Source organism: Mesocricetus auratus, unplaced genomic scaffold, assembly GCF_017639785.1.
Source record: "Mesocricetus auratus isolate SY011 unplaced genomic scaffold, BCM_Maur_2.0 Super-Scaffold_4256, whole genome shotgun sequence".
NCBI lineage: Eukaryota > Metazoa > Chordata > Mammalia > Rodentia > Cricetidae > Mesocricetus > Mesocricetus auratus.
In genome coordinates, this window is record NW_024429182.1 from 22,602,409 (window position 1) to 22,616,289 (window position 13,881).

The following is a 13,881-nucleotide window of genomic DNA, read 5'->3' on the forward strand; positions in this document are numbered from 1 at the left end:
CCGCAGCCGCCGCCGGGCCGCTCAGCTCTTCCGGCCCCCAGCGCGCCGGTGCGTGTGCGCGTGCGCCCGCTCCCGGCTCCGCGCCTGTCCCCCGCTGCCCTCCCGCCCCCAGGGAGCCTGCCGCCTGCACTCGTGCACTCCGGCTGCGGTGGCCACCGCTGGCGGGGCGGCGCTGCCTCCTGTGCAGGCTGCACACTGGTCCTCCTCTGTCTTTGAACAGACAGGGTGGGACGCTTGGTTCTGAGCTCCGGCGCCTCGGGGCTTGGGGCCTTCTGCTGCTTTAGAAAGACTGTGTGTGTCTGCGCTGGGTGTGGTGGCACAATGCCCTCAATCCCCAACGTGGCAGCGTTTGGATCTCTGTGAGTTCAGGGCCAGCTAAGGATACATAGTGAGATGCTGTTTGTTTTCTCTCTCTGTCTCTGTCTCTCTCTGTCTCTCTAGATAGATAGATAGATAGATAGATAGATAGATAGATAGATAGATAATAGATACAAACTGGGTGTCTGTTTATTGGTGCAGATCATCTCTGTAATGCCGTGGGGACTTCGAAGTATTATGTCAGTTTTTAAACACACCGAGTCTTGACCAAGGGAAAGCATTTAAGTAGTAATCATAGGGAAACATGAGATCGAAAGGGCAGGTTTTTAAAAATTGCAGGATAGCTGGACATGGTGGCACATGCCTTTAATCCCAGCTCTTAGGAGGCAGAGACAGGAGGATCTGAATTTGAAGCCAGTCTGGTCTACACAGCAAAGCCACAAAGAAAAACCCTGTCTCCAAATAAACCAAAAGCAAGCAAACAAAAATTGCAGGGCAAAGGGGGTTGTTTCAACAAACTGAGACAAGTGGCTGTCTGAGATCTGTTGGAAGTTAAGTTCTGGGTGGCAAAGAAAGAGACGACTCCTTGCTAAAGGGTCTGGCAAGGAGAAGTTTACTTTTGATTAAGAGCGTGCACTTGGAAGATGGATCACAGAGACAGGAAGCAGATTTGTTTTTATTCCACTCAGATGGGACCGGGTCTTTTCCCGCATTGGTTGGGGTCAGACCTCACGTCTTACTCAATAGCTGGTCGTCAAAAAATTGGCGCTCAGGAAATGAAGGAGGAAGGCTAATTGGGATACTGATCCTTGGTCATCATAGATGCATCCTGGGATACAGCAATGGACTTTTGTGTAAACAATGGTTTTACGGGGTGATGGAAGGGGTTAAAACATTTTCATAAAAGTCTTGCAAAATGATAGAGATAAAAAAACTTTAATCCATCCTCCTAAACATTTAATTTTTTTTAACAAAACCTCTTTAAAAAAAATAACGACAAAACAAACACTCCTTCAAATTAATTAAGATGCTGGCTCTTTTTCTGTCCCATCTTGGAGTAAGAAATTGCAATAGGAAGCCGGGTGTTGGTGGCTTCTACACCTTTGATCCCAGCACTCGGGAGGCAGAGGCAGGTGAATCCCCGTGAGTTTGAGACCAGCCTGGTCTACTGAGCGAGTTCCAGGACAGGCTCCAAAACAATACAGAGAAACCCTGCCTCGAAAAAAACAAAAAAAGCAAATAAATAAATAAATAAATACAAGAAATTACAATAGGGTGATAATATTTAAGTGATGGTTAACTCAATAAGCCTGAGTTAGGCCCCTAGTATAAAAAAATTAATTATTGCATCCATTTCATCAGCATGTTTTAAGGTGAGCCTGCTTGCTAGGGGTGTTTTTTTTTTTTGGCCAGGAGATTATTATGAATTATTAGAATGTTAGGTCTGTGCCCAGGTCAGAGATTCTATTCTTGGACCAGGAGTTTTCTCTTAACAGGCTTTGATTGCTACTTTAACATTCTACCTCCATAAAGAGATAACCCTAGAATCATCTACAAACTAGATCAAAAATCAGAGCTCCACAAACAGTTGGCATCTTTGGTCTCTGGCAAGATAAAACTACCAAGAATTCCAGGACATTCCCAAGACTTTAAGATAAGAAAAAGACTAGTATCCATTATGGTAAACACTGGCCTTTAATCCCAGCATTTGGGAGGCAGAGGCAGGCAGATCTCTGTGATTTCTAGGCCAGCCTGGTCAGATAAGGCATTCTGGTACAGCCTTAAAGAAGGAAGGAAGGAAGGAAGGAAGGAAGGAAGGAAGGAAGGAAGGAAAGAAAGAAAGAAAGAAAGAGGGAGGGAGGGAGGGAAGTTTCTTTTCTTTGGAGTCTTCAGTCTAAATTGTCTAGCTAATTTTTACCTTCTGTTTTTATCATTCCTCTCTCTGAAGAGGTAAAGTAACCCTGACTTCCATTATGGGATTGAGGCAATGGCCAATCTGGCTTCTTTCAGCTGAATTTGAGGTGTTGAGTTAGCAGTTTTGAGGTACCTCTCCAGAGGGATGAACTCTCAGATGGGGAAAAATAAGTCCCTGACTGATGTCTGGATAGGATTTTAAAATGTTCAATCAAATTATATTAGAATATCTTGATGAGTAATGGGTTTTCTGCACCCTGTCCCCAGTATAGGTTTCTCCACTAACACAGTAAGCCAGATCAGGCCAAATTGAAAAAGTGTTACAACAGGTTTATTTGAGCAAAACAACTCATGGACACGCTCTCCTGGCCCAAAGATTGAGGCCAGAGAAGCCATGCCCACAAACAAAAGCAGGGAGACTTTATAGGTTGTAGGTGCAAGCTGGTTTTATGCCCAACTATGATCAAAAGCTGAGCAATTTAGGCAGGGACTGGCAACTTCAGGGGAGGAAGCTACAGTAGCTGCCAAGAATACAGAACTGGGCTTTTTGGTGCCTTCCTTTTGTTTAGAGATTCTCTGAGTGGGGGAATTTAGAGAGGGGTTTCTCAGATCACACAGGAGCAAGCTGGAGGTTCCAACCAAACATCCCAACCTTTTGGTGTATATGGGTGCTAGTTCAAATCTGGCTATTGCCTACTGGCATGGAATCATGTGGGAAGGGGGAGTCAGGAGTCGGTGGGCTCATACTCAGCAGGAGGGATGGGTGAAGAAGCATTCCATTAACTACCACGCTGGAGACCTTTCAAATCCATTCTTGGAGGAGGCAGAGAAGGCAAAGGTGCAAGGGAAAAACATGGGTTATTGCCACCGGTCCTATGAATGGTGCTAGCCAAGGGAAGAATGAAGATTGCCAGAAAGAATGGAACGGAGATGTACCCTGGTTGTATTGGCAAAGTTCTTCAAACACTTTGTGGAGACTCCATATTTGTTTCCACAAGGCCGGATTCATTAACAGAGTAGCAACACTATTTCCCCAGGAACATACAGGTGTCTATAACTGGAGCAGATTTACACCTTGGTGTCATAGCAAAGGCTATGGCTTTAGGTTAAAAGGCATAAAAATTTTTCCTATGTCTAGAGAGCCTGATGTATGTTTTTGCCCAATGAAAAGCACCTTTAAGCCTATACTTAGAAGGCAACCAAAGGAAATTTAAAACCTTGAGCTTATAACTGAATAGTAAGTAGTCGGTGCTTTATCAGTTTATCAGAACTCCATTTATCAATGCTAAAACTCTGAACCACTGAAATTCCAATGTAATAAAAGCATAGAAAAGGTACAGAAGGTCAAAACATCTTTACATACCTTAAATCATTTACTTATACCTTTACAACTTGCATTTATACATCTTAATTAATTTCTGTGTCCCTTTGGTGGAAATATACATCTGAAACCTATTTATCTTTTACTATGAATGAAGCCCGTGAACAAGGCAAATCTGTCTGTATTTCTTAACAAGAAACTTAACTAATAAACTACCAAGGTAGGTGTAGCCTTGAGGTAAGGCTGTTAAACTAGTGAAGCTATCAATAGCCTAGTCAAACACTATCAGTTCTGAGAAGGATAAATTTCACCTAAGTAAGCAGAAGTGCAGACCAAACAGTTTCTGAACCCATTAACAATGACAGGGACTTACTGGCTAGCTAGACAGCTACCCCAGGTTCCTCCACGGTCGATGGGGACAGAGGTCCCAGGTCAGCATTAGTCTTTGGCTGCCAGGTTCCCAGAAGATCTGACAGACTTTCTGTGGAGTAGGAACTTGGGGGACTAGCCTACCTTGTCTAGGCAAAGCAGGGCAATTGACTCTCCAGTGTCCGGTTTGTCCACACTCTAGACAGGGCCTTAGCAGCTGTCGAGGTGAAAGGCAGTTTTTTTTTCTGTCTGAAAGGCAGTTTTTTTCTGTCCTGTGGCTGGTTTTGCCACATTTAAAGCAAGCTCCAGGTGGAGGTTATGCACACCTATCCATCTTCTTTGGAGGAGATAGGAGTGCTGACAGGAGCTGGCATGTCTCTCTATCATGAAAAGCTTTTTATTTTTATTAAACATTTAAAATGCCATGTTCTTAATGTCTAATAGATAGACCATCTATTAGGTGTTTCTGAATAGACAAATTTTGCTTGTTTCTAGTTACTTATTTTAGGCTTAACTTTGAAGACATACAGGGGACTAAGTAAAGCTTATCCATGTAGTTAATTATATTAATACTTAGCATGACTACAACTAAATAATATAAGGGCCCAGGGTCAGTCCCTAGGTGAAAAGGTGTCTAAGCCACCACAAACCTGGCCAACAAAACCTGAGCTGCTGAGCACTGGCTACAGAGGGGGAGGGTAGGAGTATAGAGCTCAAAACTCCTGGACATAAGGGACTTGAAATCATTTGCTTTGGGCATATGGTATGGGACAGCCCCAATTGGTGGATAAATTTCACAGAAAACACCCCAGGAGTGACTGAGGATTGGATTTAGAACCCAGCGTTGCCCATTTCTAAGTATATACTGGAGACCAAAGACTAGGGTGAGGCCTTCCATGCAATAGCATGAAACTGAGAAGTGGGAGTGGGGTAGCCTCTTGGGAAGGACGTCTCCAAACCCAAGAGCACCCCAGAGCAGAGACTACCTCTTCCCTAGAATGGATCAGACTTACCCTGGCATGGTCATGGCTTGGCAAGTAATTTCAGGGGTCCTGGACCCAGATGAGGTACCTGGTACCTCTTTAGGCAATGGCTGGAAAACAGGTGACTTACCCCAAGTTGAAAGTCAATCATGTCTTTCAGAGAGATAGATAAAGGGAGGAACACCCCCACACACACATCCTGGTGTAGCCAGAGGACCTGGACCACTGAGTAGGGGAGCTCAACTCCTCTTGGGTTTTTGTCACCAAGAAAATAGGTTTTCTGCCCTCAATAATAGGTTCCGCTGCCAATGGAGTAAGTTAGATCAAGCTGAATTGAAAAAAATTGTAGTAACAGGTTCGTTTGAGCAAAGCAACTCCCCAGTGGATTCTCTAGTTCCAAAGATTTGAGGCCAGAGAAGCCATGCCCACAAACAAAAGCAGGGAGACTTTATAGGTTGTAGACGAGGGGTGATGATGTGTCTGCCACAAGCTGGGTTTATGCCCAAGCACAGTCAAAAGCTGAGCGCTTTAGGCAATCACTCGAGCAGTTGGCAACTTCAGGGGAGGAAGCTGGAGTAGCTGCCGAGTATTTGGAGCTGGACTTTTTGGCACCTTGTCTCTGTTCAGAGGCTCTCGGGGCTGAAGGGGTTTTCTGGATCATTCAGGGGTGATCTGGAGGTTGCAGCTGAACGATGGGTTCACAAACCTCCGTCCATTGTGCTTCCTCACTTTCTTTGTCCTCTAAGGTTGGTCTCCGGAGTGATGAAGCCTCAGTACGCTTTCATATCCCTTCATCAGATGGAGTCGGATGATGCCCTTCCCGTGAGGCTTCGAAACAGGAGGAGATACTTAGCCATCGTTAAATTTTCAGGTTAAATCAATAGTGAGCCACAGTCTTTCTTGACTGTGGACAGGTATTGCAGTGAGCCAAGATCTGAAGTCTTACGTCTGAACAACGTCTTTTGGATTGTTTGTTTTTTGAGGCAGGGTCTCTTTCTACACAAGACAAGCTCTCCTGGAACTCACTATGTAGTGCAACCTAAAATAAGTAACCAGAAACAAGCAGAATTTGTCTACTCAGATACACCTATTAGATAGATGGTTCTCTGTCTATTAGACATTCAGAACATGGCATTTTAAGTGTTTAATAAAAATAAAGCTTTTCGTGATAGAGAGACATGCCAGCTCCTGACAGCATTGCTATCTCCTCCAAAGAAGATGGATGGGCACAGAGCCTCCATCTCCTTGAACTCAGAGACCTGCCTGTCTCTGCCTCTCAAGTGATGGGACTAAAGGCATATGCCATCATGCCTGCCTGGACGACATCTTTTTATCAAAATAAAAATACCAGTGAGATATAGTTGTCTAAATAACATCTCTCGTGTGGATTTATATCTAGTGTCTAGGGAGTGCAATCCCTTGAACTTTTACCAGTTCTCTTAGTCTCCGGTCATACTTGACCACTGAGTGTTGGAGACTATCGAGGCCAGGTGAGGATCTGGTCCTCAGGGATCACTGGACGTCAGAGGAACCTCAGGCTCTGCTAGCCTTTCTCCTACCAGTTGTCCATCTATGTGAGGATAACTCAAAGGCCTTGCTTGACCTGACAGTGGCTTTGCTTGGAATCACCGAGGAAATCTGTTGTGGAATATTCTTTTACACTGTGTGAAGATGTCTCACTGTGATTGGTTTAATAAAGAGCTGAATGGCCAATAGCTAGGCTGGAGGTATAGGCAGGACTTCTGGACAGAAAGAGCCCTGGGAAGAAGAAAGGCAGAGCCACCAGCCAGACATTGAGGAAGCAGGATGAGCAGCACAGAGGAAAGTACAGAGCCACATAGGAGAGCATAGATTTAAAAATATGGGTTAATCTAAGCCGTAAGAGCTAGTGGGACGAGTCTAAGCTAAGGCCAGGCATTCATACTTATTAATAAGTCTCTGTGTCATTTTTTCATAAGCTGGCAACCCAAAGAAAACCCTTCTACAGAAATCTTTCTTCTGTGTTGACCCTCCTCTTTTCAGAAGGGAGACTGATTAGAATTCACTGAGTGGGGTCTTTTCCTTGGTCTCCCTGAACAAGAGAATAAGTGATTCTCCGGCTACAACAGAACACTTTGGGAGTCTGTCCGCAGTCCCCTGGGACTTCATTGATCCTGGGTAATGGTGAAGACATTCTTCCTTTTTGTCCCTCTGACCATGCTAGAAGAGCCTTCAACTATAGTTATTAAACACCCAAAAGATCAAGTTACAACTGTCTGGTACTTTACTGTATAATAAATGTTTTAATACCTAGATACTTCTAAACAAACTATGTTTAGACATACTAGACATAGATTTTAGACAGTCCTTGTAATTGTCGATCTTTGACCTTAGAAACTTTTAATACCATATACATCATCTCTAAATCATCCCTTATGTACCTTGAGTAACTTACTCAGAACTTCATAACTTGCAAATGATTTCCAGTCTTCTTTCCCATTCTAGAAACATCCAGCCCTCTTAACCTTCATATATAATAAATCCATCTTTACTAAAACAATTTCCTTCTAACATTTATTTTTATTTACTGGTTTCATTTCTTGTTTTTAATTTCACCACAGTTTATTCATTTACTATGTATACAGTGTTCTGCCTGCACACCAGGAGAGGGCACCAGATCTTATTACAGATAATTGCTGGGAATTGAACTCAGGACCTCTGGAAGAACAGCCAATGCTCTTAACCTCTAAGCCATCTCTCCAATCAAGCTGGTTTTGTTTCTTATACAAAAAGACATAATAGTATTAACAAATGAATTTAGTATCTATTGTGAGAATTTTCTTCCTGGAAGGGGGGGGCACTAAGCAATGTCTATCCTCTCATAAGGTCCCAATGACAAACCAAAGTTCAATTTCATCAAATTTCACCCTGGGGAACTAGGGGACTTATTGGACTTACTCTGCATGAGTGGGAGTTACCGAGAGGAGTGTGGGCACCCCAAAACAGCCACACTGAAAAGCCTTTACCCAGTCTGAGCAATGGTTTTCCCATACCTGCATAAGTGGAGATCCAGCCCTCCCAGTCTTTCCCAGTCCATATACTTTAGCTCCTCCCCAATACCATGAGGTCAAATGTGATTTGTCCCGGCTACCGTCTCGCCAGCAAGAACGACGCGGCACACTTAGGATCCTTCTGCAGAACAGCTTTAATGCATCTTGAGAGGGAGAGCATAAGCTTACAGAGCAGAGATCCTGGGGATCGAAAAACCCAACCCTTATATAGCCCAGCAGTCCCCGCCTCGGACCTGTCATCTCCTGACTGGCTCCTGCTCATCAGCCCATATGATGCCACGGGAGAGGCAGAGAGTAAGGGATGGAAAAGTACCAGGCACGTGCGCACTCTACGTTTGCAGGGCATAACGGCCGGGTGTCGGCGCCATCTTGTAACGGAGAATGTGGGGGCGGCTCCCCACACTGATTAGAGCAGAATTGCACATAACTGGCTGAGAGAGAAGCTAGATACTTAGTGAGGACCCAGGACTCTCCTCACCCACCCCTTCTATGACGGAACACTCAACAAGCCCAGGGATGGTCATCTTTGTAAGAGACACAGCTGATCTATGACAATGGCAGTGGTTTGGCTTATGATAATACTGTGCAACACCACCTTTATAAAAGAAAACTATATACATAGGATAATGTAACAAATTAATATTATATTACTGTTAAACCATGAGGCTTTAAAAGGTCCCAGGTAAACCTTCTACAAAAACATGAGACAGTCTTTACTTAGTGCTAAGAGTCACTACCCTAACTGTGCTTAGGGTAGATATATAGTAAGTATGTAAACACGTAGTAAGGCATTGTTGAACTAATGTTTACAAGATCCAGTAAATCTCAGCAAGGAATCCCTTTTAAAATTATGATTCTGGCCGGGCGGTGGTGGCGCACGCCTTTAATCCCAGCACTCGGGAGGCAGAGGCAGGCGGATCTCTGTGAGTTCGAGGCCAGGCTGGACCAACAGCCTCGAAAACAATACAAAGAAACCCTGTCTCAAAAAACAAAACAAAAAAAAATTATGATTCTGGAGTTACTATTGAGAGAACTTTAGACAGAGGTCCCCTCTATTCTCTCCATGGATGAGCATCCATGTAGCTGTTTTTACTACAGACATCTTTAAATTACCAGATAATAATAATGTACACAAAATAATTGTTCCTCTGTGAAACCCAGCCCATTGATTTACATCAGACAAGAGGCTTGCTGTTCAGTTCAATGACAACCTACTGGTTCGAAAGCACCTGTCTTCCTTATGACCTGAATAGATTTGTCCAGAGGAGTCTTACCATCTGTTGGGTCATGCATTTGAGATAGGAAACAGAAAAAGAAATATACAGCTATAGCTAGATAAAGATGACATAGATATTCGATCCTATACCAACAGAACATTTGCTTCTAAAGGTCACCTTCTGATATTTTTATCATAGGTGAGTGGCAGTTAGAATCCATGATCAAGCAGGATCAAGTCAATAGAAATATCTGCCTTTACAAACTTCCAAACTGGGACCCTCCCTGGTTAGAGGTGGACTGACCGACAGCCACAATCAGTATGGGTACATCTACAAATGGAGGCAGACAACCTGAAAATGGTGGTAAGTGACCTCCCTCCTATATAGAAATCGAATTATAGGACAACATAATGCTATTTTTCTATAGAAGCCACATTTTATCCTCTAGTTCATATTCAGGCCAGATCTGTATACAGAAAAATAATCAGACATTTCTTTCTTAAGGCCAGTGGGTGGAAGAGCTCCCAGTTCGTAAGGATACAGTGGGGGGGAGTCTTCACTGACAGGCACCCATCTGAGAGACAAAAGATTACTGGAACAGCTTCCAGATCTTTGTTTCCCTCTCCAGAGCATCCTCTGGAGAGTCCCTAACTTTTTCTTTTAATTGTTTTATTCTTTTGTTTTGTTTTGTTTCCAGACAGCTTTGTGTGTGTGTATGTGTGTGTGTGTGTGTGTGTATGTGTGTGTGTGTGTGTGTGTGTGTGTGTGTGTGTGTGTGTGTGTGTGTGTGTGTAGCTCTGGCTGACTGGGAACCAGTTCTATATACCAACTGACCTTGAACTCACTGAGCCTCCCAGTGCTAGGATTAAAAGCATGCACCACAATGCCTGGCAAAATTAGTCAACTTTTTATAACTGTATTAAGTCAGGGATGCATTTAGCTCCTTTGTTTGTTAAACTTCCAATATTTCCTATAAACATTCCCTTTGATCCTTTTCTTTAGATTTGTAATCTGTCAATCACTATATTATATCTCCCATCTGTCACTGGAATACAGCAGTGGGTCTTTGTATAAACAAAGATTTTACTGGGTTAAGGGATTAAAACATTTGCATAGAGGTCTTACAAGCTGGGGGTGTGGGTGATAAAAAACATTTGAATTCCTTGCCCTAAACATGTTTTATAGTATTTGATGGAAAAGAGTCATATTCGATTTCTCATAGTTCTAATTTGATGAATGCATATCTTTGCCCCATCTGACAAAGGGAAAAATATATCAATAAGGCAGAGCAGAACTTGAGTGTGTGTGTGTGTGTGTGTGTGTGTGTGTGTGTGTGTGCGCGCGTGCGTTCTTCAAAATGCATTAGCTTCTCTCTCTCTCTCTCTCTCTCTCTCTCTCTCTCTCTCTCTCTCTCTCTCTCTCTCTCTCTCTCTCTCTCTCTCTCTCTTTGCTAGCACCCTTCCGATGTTTATCTTCCTTTTCCCATCTCTTTGCTTGCTTTCAATGCTTGCCCAGAGTCTGGGCAAGGATGAACGTGCCTAAACTGTTCTAGGTCCAGGAACCAAACAGATTACCAAATGAGGGAGTGAAGTTAAACTTTATACAAACATTGACACATACAGTTCACAGCAGAAACAGTTCTGGACTTGAAGTCGAGAACCCTAGTTCTGTCTTCTTGCCTCCTTGAAGCCTTGTTACCTCCTTCACTGGAAAGAGACGAATTAGATGTGCCTCGGCTTGCTTTAAGGAGCTGTTAGTAAATGAGATAGGCCCAGAGCAGAACATGGAAACTTCTCTGGAAGATCAAGGAGTATTAGCTGGACTGAACCGGGAATTCATCCTCCAAACTGAAACTGCCTTTATATTTTAGAATTAGATTAGCATGGGGAACTCTTTTAAAAACTGCAGGACAAAAGGGTTAACTGGGCCTGTCCTGAGAAAACTAGAGCAACTGCCTGCCTCAATTCTAACTAGACTAACAGATAGCTTTGCTTTGTCTGAAAAATAATTTAAGACTGCTTACAAAACTATACACAGCTGAGATGGTGACTGTGAAACTGGGAACCACCCTTACCATTGTCCGCACCTCCTCCTCATCACTACCTATGAAAGAGGAAGAGACAGAATCCAGCCAGGAGGTTGCTATCCCAGAGCACTGTATCAGTCATCCTCTCCAGAACAGGTGGGCACTCTGGTTTTATCTAAATAATAAAAAAAAAGATCTCGCCGCCGGGTGGTGCGCATCTTTAGTCCCAGCACCTGGGAGGCAGAGGCAGGTGGATCTTTGCCTGTTCAAGGCCAGCCTAGTCTATAGAGTGAGTTCTAGGGCAGCCACCGCTGTTACACAGAGAAACCCAGTCTCAACAAAACAAAACAAAAACAAAACAAAACAAAAACAAAACAAAAACAAGGTCTCATTCTATTGCCTAGGCTATTAAACTCATTTACTCAAGCAAGTCTTGAATCGAGCCAGTCTTGCAAGAATGAATATAACCTAAAGAAATGTTTGTGCCCCTCCCTTTGAATACCACACTATTGAAACAATAAAGTCTCAGTAGCAGGAGGACAAGGTTGATGCCCTGGTGGGGGAGCAAGAAGAGGGACTTTTCTCTTGGAGAAAGTTTTAGAAATCATCAGCCTTGTAGGAGCAATTTGAAACTGTGGGTGATGGGTGAAGGAGTACACCTTAGCTACACTGCTTTTTGTTTTTTAAAATGCATGCCCTTAGCTTCATGTTATTAGCCTGAAGATGGACTTACAAGAATCTGGATTTCTTTGTCCTAAGTGGTTACATTGAATAAAACTCCTTTCTTTTTTTCTACTATTAATTTGACTCTTTTAAATGGCTTGAGTAAAAGTGGTAGCAATCTTAATATGTTTCCCACACTGATCTGAAACTCACCCACTCAAGCAGTCATCCCCCGTCAGTTTCCTGAGTAGCTGGCACTACCCGTATGCCCCAAACCAGCTATACTGGCATCTTGATATTGATTTCAAAGACTGTTTGCCCTACACCCTCCCCATGAAAGTATAGATTCTTATCCATTTAAGTATAAATATATTGAATGACTTAGGAAACGGCAATTTGTTCCAAAGAGTGAAGCCTATTGTTTCTGTTTTGAAAACATTAGTGGAGTGGAACATTAATATCATGTTTTGAAATAACCTTGTTATTAAAGAGGGAACAAACAAGAGAGAGGTCACTTAGGATGAATGTACACAAATATACCTGAAAGGCAAACTATGTAGTTCAAATAGGAAACTGACTCTGGAAGTGTAACAACAAAGAATAATATAAGTACAGTTCATCAAAAAATTCAGACTGCAAATTGCCACACAGTTCAGAAATTCCACCAAATAGGGATCTGAACAGACATTTGTACACATGGTTCATAGAAGCATCTTTCACAAAGACAACAGGTGAAGACAACTTAAATGTCCACTGATGAAAAAGTAGATAACAAAATATATTATATCCCATATAATGGAATATTATTTAGCATTAAAAAGGAAATTTTGACCTAAGTTACAACATGGATGAATCTTAATTTTATGCAAATTAAATAAATGGAACATAAGGGATTAACATTGTATAGTCTCACTTGTTAGAGGGTCCTAGCAAAATCAAATTCATAGAGATGGGAAGTATAATAGTGGTTTCTAGGGTTTGGGGTAGGAGAGGAATGGAGGAATTAGTGTTTAATGGGATGGTTTTAGTTTGGGTAGATAAGAGTATAGCAGGCTTTTGAGGGGAGGGGCACCAACCAGTTCCCAACTCATGACATGGAGACTTAATATTAGTTATGAATGTTCGGTCTTATCTTATGCTTGTCTCGCTAGCTCTTTTAATTTAAACTATTCTGTTTCTTCTCATATACATTTTGCCTTGGGGCTCTTTGCCTTCCTCCCTCCCTCCCTCCCTCCCTCCCTTCCTTCCTGTTCTTTCCTGTGTTTGGCTGGCTGTGGCCACCTGGCTTTGGGTGCTGAGTGTGCCCTTTTCTTTTTCCCTCGTTCTCTTCTCCTTCCTCTCCTCCCTCTCAAGTCTAGATTCCTCCTCCTGTTAATTCTCTCTGCCTGCCAGCTCCACCTATCCCTCTCCTGCCTAGATATTGGCCATTCAGCTTTTTATTAGACCAATCAGGTGCCTTAGGCAGGCAAAGTGAAACAGATGCAGCACATGTTTACAAAATTAAACCCACATCCTTACATCTTTAAACAAATGCAGCATAAACAAATGGAACACACCTTTACACAGTTAAAGTAACATTCCACAGCATAAACAAATCTAACACACCTTTACATAGTTATAGCAATTTCCATAGCATGACAGAGCTCTGCAGATAGACAGCAGTGGTGTTTGTATGGTGAGGTAAGTGCTAATACCTTCAAGCTCTGTATTCAGAGTGGTAAAAATTTTAACCATTATAGGAATGTCTACTTTTTTAGTTATATAATTACTTAGTGGGTTATTTTCCAGACAGGGTCTCATGTAGCTCAGATTGGCCTTGAGGTTTCTGTTTAGCCAAGAACTTCTGGTCCTTCTCCCTCTACCTAAGTGCTGGGATTATAGGCATGAATTGCCACTCTTGGTTTGTGCAGCACTGGGAATCAATGTGAGGGCTTTTTGCATGTTAGTCAAGCACTCTACCAACTAAACTATATCTCTAGCCACCTTCCCACCTGAAAACTAATCTTAAGAGGGTAAAAAT

The 13,881-nt window shown here is 42.8% G+C and overlaps 1 long non-coding RNA gene across 1 annotated transcript; it reads left to right on the forward strand.

Moving 5' to 3' along the window:
- The first annotated feature begins 8,416 nt into the window (after window positions 1-8,416).
- On the forward strand, window positions 8,417-11,332 carry LOC121134262. Its single transcript, XR_005871331.1, has 3 exons — window positions 8,417-8,483; window positions 9,371-9,535; window positions 11,210-11,332. It is a non-coding gene; the product is annotated as an uncharacterized LOC121134262 (long non-coding RNA).
- Window positions 11,333-13,881: the final 2,549 nt, after the last annotated feature.